Genomic DNA, 6,000 nt, shown 5'->3' with positions numbered 1-6,000 from the left:
GGGGAGTTGGTGAGTGATGTAGCTCCAGGTCCCACATCCAGTGCCTCTTTCACGTCCATTCTGTCCACCACGATGAGGAGGAGTCACCCATCCTTCAGCTCACGTTCTAAGCACTCCCACATCTGGGTGATGTGACTTCCTCACCGCCATGCTCCATGGAGACGGGACTCATGCAGGTCTCAAGTGTTTTCTCTGTTGCATGGATTGATCTCCTTGTCCTTCTCCTTGTCCAGCATGTGCTCATGCTGGACACTCAGCTCCTGCTCCCGAAAGCTGGCATCAACAGGTGTCTCAGGTGAGTCTGAGGGGAGATGGAGTTTTGCTCTCAGGACATGGACATAGGCCTTGAGTATGGAGAAGGCAGTGGACAGACAGCAGTGGAGCCATGAGTGTGTCTGGCATCTTCCTGAACCCAGGACCTTGGTACAAGGTAAGACAGCTCCTATGTCCACCCCGCAGCTGCCCTGTGCCTGTCTACACTGGAGTGCACACTACCCAGCTCACATACGCACTTGCTGTTCACTGTTGGCCAGCCTGAGATGTCTGTCCATGGGCTGCTGACTGGGTGACTGTGTCTGTGCTGCCTGGGGTCACACAGGCTGTGACCTGAGGGTGACTTAAGTCCCATCCAGACTGCTCTGTGTGCTCCACTCTCCTCGGTCCCCTGCCCAGGCTGGAGGCAAGGCTGCAGTGTGCATCTCCTGAGAATCCACAAGGCTCTGTATCAGCGTGCTGTGCCGGGATCACTCAGCAGCCTGCCGGGATAACAGATGGTATACACGGGCTTGGGGACATGTCGCCACTGTAGCTCAACATACAAACATGTCACCTTATTTGGAAATAGTCTTGGCAGATGTAATTTGTTAAGATCAGGTTGTGCTACAGTAGGACTTGCCCCCGATCCAGTGACTTGGTGTCCTTTTAGGAAGAGGGGAACTGGGACCCAGACATACATTTCTTTTCTCTGTTCTTTCCTGGAATCCACCCAAACAGGTGGGACTTGGGAACTGGGCAGATTCTGATGTTTTCCCGTCTTTCAACAGCTCTGGCTCAGCCCCAAGGCCAACTGCATTACAGATCTTGCAGAAAGTGATACGATAGGAAGAAAATAACAACAAAAACCATATGTCTATCAGTTAAACAGTTTACATAAAATAGAGCAATTCCTCACATCCAGCAAAATCCAAGGAAGAGGAAATAGATCACTTGAATTGTCTTATATTGATTAAATAAGTCTGTTAGTGGGTATTCTAGAGGGCACGGATTGCATGGAGCACTGGGTGTGGTGAAAAAATAATGAATACTGTTTTTCTGAAAATAAATAAATTGAAAAAAAAGTATTTTTTTTTAAAAGGAAACTAAGCACTGGGTGTTATACACAATGAATGAATCTTTGAACACTACATCAAAAACTGATAATGTGCTATATGCTGGCTAATTGAACATAATAAATAAAAATAAATAAAGTAAAAAAGAGGATTCCAGGTCCAGACAGTTTTACTGACAAATTTTCTCACACGTTTACTGATAATATATCACCGATTGTACACAAATATCAAGACGGGACTTACAATTCATTTTATGAGATCAGACTTCTCTTGATGCAAACACAAAGACAGGACAAGAAAGGAAAACCACAGATAGATCTCCTTTTGGGGGCAAAGATGCAAAAGCCCTCAACAAAACGCTAGCAAATCACATTTAGAAATGTATTTTTAAAGATTTATTTATTTATTCATCAGAAAGAAAGAGAGCACAAGTGGGGAGGAGAGGGAGAAGCGGGGTCTCCACTGAGCAGGGAGCCTGAGGCCGGACTCGATTCTAGGACCCCAGGATCAGGGCCTGAGCCGAAGGCAGATGTCTAACTGACTGAGCCAGCCAGGAGCCCCATCACATGGAGAACAAGCATGACATATCCTGACCAAGCATGGCTTAAGACGGGCAATATTCTGGGCTCCTTCATGACCAGGAGTCCAAGTACCTCACCCTTTTAACAGGTGGGAGAAAGAAAACCCCAAAGGGTCATCTGGATTTGGCAGAGGAAGGCTTTGACCAACCCACCTGGCATTGAGGACCTTCAGCAAGCCGGGAATTGAAGGGGGTTTCCTCTATCCTGGAGGGAGCAAACGCTTTCCCAGCCACGTATGTGGACGAGGGAAAGACGTCTGATCTCACCACTGCAACTGTGCATCGTAGAGGGAGTCCTAACCTGGACCGTGTGATGGTGAGAGAGATACATGAGGCACTCAGGTTGAAAGAGGAGGAATAAACAGGGAATGGGGTCACCTGGGTGGCTCAGTTGGATACACGTCCAACTCTTGGTTTCAGTTCGGGTCATGATCTCAAGTTTGTGAAATTGAGCCCCCCATCCAGCTTCATGTTCAACATGGAGTCTGCTTGAGGAGTCTCTCTTTCTCCCTCTGCCCCTTCCCCTGCTTTCTCTCTCTCAAATAAGAAAAGAAATCCTTAAAAAAAAAAAGAAATAAACATTGTACAGAGCTCTGGAAGCAGGTGGCACCATCAGAAATGCAAGGTGGTACCAGCCAATTAAAAATTGTGTGTGTGTGTTGGGGGCGGTGGTCAGGCATCTGCCCATCTCTCACCTGGACCAGCTCAATGCCTTCCACTGACCTTCAAGTTCTTGGCACCAACACAGGGAACCCCACATTAAAGGACCCACGGTACTTGTCCCACCCCTGATTGTATGACTTGAAATAATAGGTCTTTGAATCAAGGACCAGTAGCTATACAGCAGAAGGCAACTGTGAGAAGAGCAGATGTCATGTTTGACATTAAAATCAGGTCGATAATCAGCGGTGGTGGGACATCCGTGCCAAGCTTTCTTCCCGGCCTGACTTCATTTATTTTTCTTCTAAATGGGAGCCTATTTGGGATCAAATGACTCTGTTAAGGTTTTTGGTGCGGGAACTATTAGGAGTGCTTCTAAACACGAACTGAATTTTGACAGTGAGGAGCTGGTTTTCTATATGTCTTCTTAAATGCCAGTCATTAAAAAAAAAAGAGTAAGAAAGCTTCAGACATTAGTCCCAAATTTCAGTTTGATGTCCTATTACCACCTCGAGGAGCAGCCATAGGTGGAGAGATTAGGAAGAATACAGTGTCTTCGAAATCTATAGCAATGTGAGACATTCCCAATTCAACTGTGCTCATATTAATTTAAAGAAATAGTGAAATTCCTTTTAGGATGGCAAGTTCTCTCTTTTTTTTTTTGCATTTGGAGAGGGTGGCAGTTTTAGAGGTGGAGGGGAAGGAAGGAAGGAAGGAAGGAAGGAAGGTGGCATAGTTGGGAAGAGCCAAAGTCCAAAGGATCCATCCTGTTCTCAGCAACATGAAGAGGTTGGTTGTCCTCCTAAAAGGGAACACATTACTGGTAAGCCACCCAGACCAGCATGGCTTGTCTGTGTTTCGCCCAAAGCAAAGCCAGCCTTCACTATGGCATTGCCGTGGGCAGATGCCGGGAACAGAGGAGCGGGCATTGCCAAGCACCATACAGAGAAATATCCACAAAGGTGAAATCAGGGATTTAAAAAAGTCCTGTATATTGTCCACTGTCTGGTATCTACCACCGGGCAATGGGCCATATGAACCCCTTATACTGTCCCTACCCGTCTTGATTGGTTCGAGTTGGTCACAAGGATGGCCAACTCATTGGTTGGCTGTGCACAACCCAGTCAAGACAAAATGTGGGCTGCATGATGGATTTTCCCAATGGGTTTTCCCAAATGGTTTTCCCAATGGGCTTCCCAATGGTTTTCTCAATGGGCTTCCCAATGGTTTTCTCAATGGGTTTTCCCAATGGTTTTCTCAATGGGTTTTCCCAATGAGTTTCCCAATGGGCTTTCCAATGGGTTTTCCCAATGGGTTTACCCGATGGTTTTCCTCAGACTCCTCTTCCAGAACATGTGGTGCACAGAAGAGTCCTTGTTTCACTTTAAACATTATTATTGAAGAGTCTCCAGAAATCCGTCCCGCAGTCTGCACCAGGGAAATGGGTGGCCCTCAGTTCATAAGGGAGTAATCGGTTCATCAGTCCCTGCCCCGAGCGAGTAATTGGAAAACGATGACTCTTAGTTTAGCACACTCTGTATCCAGTTTGGTTTGAATGGTTTCTGTCAGACACAGAGCTTTGTGCTTGTTGTACACCATGGAACATCCTCATCTATTGTAATTGAAAAATACTGATCAGGGGCATGAACCTTCTCTTTTACGATGAGCCCCGGGAAGCAATTAATAGATTTTATGAACGTAACATAAAGTCATGAGTGCATTTGGTGGATTCTTGGGGATGTTCAAAAGGCTTGCAAAAGCAGACCGAATGCCTCAAGAAGCCATAAAAAAGAAAGAGTAATTGCTTTTTAAAAAAATATCTGTATCTGTAATATTTTACTGAGGATGATCAGCACGGCGAGAGACGTCACTCTGTTTACAGCAATAAAAATCACATTACGTGGAGCATTCACTCCCAAATACACACCCGTGGAAATTTGTAAATGGTGGGAACAGCCAAAGAAGATTTAGGATCTCAGGACAAATGACCTTAACCCTTCACTGTGCTCCCCTCAGACCTGGGGATCTTCTAGTTTCCCTTCAAAGTAGTTTCATGTACATTCTTGCTGTTCTGTCATCTTAATCTCCCTGCAAGGTAAAAACAAAGCAAAACAAGAGAGATTAAAAAAAATTTTTTCTTTAGAGAACTTGGTCAAGCTTTTTTGTTTTAAATAAATCATTTTTGTTTTTTTCTTGGAAGTATGTGTTTGATTGAGGACATGCCCCTAGTATATACACATAGCTCTTAGGACTGCATAATAAAACAACAAATCATCCCATTTTTTTTTTAGAAGTGGGCAAAAGATAGGAAGAGATAGTGCCCCAAAACCAAGCTCCAAATGGCCAATAAGAACATGGAAAGATGCTCCACAGTAGTGCGCAATGAGGAAAATTGAATTAAAACCCTTTTCGGCAGGAGGCTGATGGGCTTGGGCACGTCTGCATGCATCCAAACCCTCAAGGGTCTTCTGCCTGATTGGAAATCCCACAAGCTTTCCTTATGCTCCCAGAAGCCCAGACAGCCTGTGGCTGCTTGAGGGGAAATCAGAACCACCCACCGCCAAGGAATGGTCTCAAAACCAATTAAGATATCTCAGAACTGGCTTACACCTTTGTATTCAATTCTGCTCTTTCAATGCAGTACATGATATGTTGATAAATCAAATTTAAATTTTAAAAAATTATTAAGAAAAAGTAACAAAATGCATGCAGAAGCTTTTCTGCACAATGATGCTGGGACCTTGAAACATGAGAAGTCAGAGCCCCAGAGTTTTGCTGGGATGCAGGATCTGCTTTGAAGTCTCTGGGCTCCCAGTGTAATTTTTTTTTTAAAATTTTACTTATTTGTTTGATACAGAGACAGATCACAAGTAGACAGAGAGGCAGGCAGAAAGACGGGGGAAGCAGACTGCCCTGCTGACCAGAGAGCCGGATATGGGGCTCAATCCCAAGGCCCTGAGATCATGACCTGAGCTGAAGACAGAAGCTTAGCCCACTGAGCCACCCAAGTGCCCCTGGGCTCCAAGTGTAATCAGTTGGGGAGAAGGCCACGGGGAGGCAGAGATAGAGATGCGGGTATGTGTCCATCAGCCAGGAGACACCGAGGATGGCCGGCAGCCCCTACTGCCTGCCACAGATTTGCCCTTGGAGTCTTTAGGAAGAACCACCTCTGCCCACACCATGGTTTTGGACATCCAGGCTCTGGAGCTGGGAGAAAACAGACTTCCATCGTGCTGAACCATGGAGCTTGGGGGTCCTTTGTCATGGCTGCCCTGGGGCAGGAAAGAAGCATGTGCAAGACCCTCAGCAGCTATTGGCACATGGCACAGTGTGGCCATGTTCATGTTCACAGCAGCCAGATTTCCATGGAAGGGCATCCAAGGATGGATGCCATGCAGTTGCCTGGTGTCCTCCGAGACAGTGAGCTTTGTT

At 45.9% G+C, this 6,000-nt stretch overlaps 1 protein-coding gene across 1 annotated transcript in view; it reads right to left on the bottom strand.

Moving 5' to 3' along the window:
- Positions 1-4,436: 4,436 nt before the first annotated feature.
- Positions 4,437-6,000, bottom strand: part of DHRSX (dehydrogenase/reductase X-linked) — a 231,857-nt gene continuing 230,293 nt past the window's right edge. The window contains exon 11 of the transcript XR_006382484.1: positions 4,437-4,656. The gene's annotated coding sequence lies outside the window, so the exon portion shown is untranslated. The remainder of the gene's footprint in view (positions 4,657-6,000) is intronic.

Source organism: Neovison vison, chromosome X (genome assembly GCF_020171115.1).
Source record: "Neovison vison isolate M4711 chromosome X, ASM_NN_V1, whole genome shotgun sequence".
NCBI classification, from domain to species: Eukaryota; Metazoa; Chordata; class Mammalia; order Carnivora; family Mustelidae; genus Neogale; species Neogale vison.
Note: the sequence above shows the minus strand (reverse complement) of the source record. Positions and strands in the feature narration are given on the sequence as shown.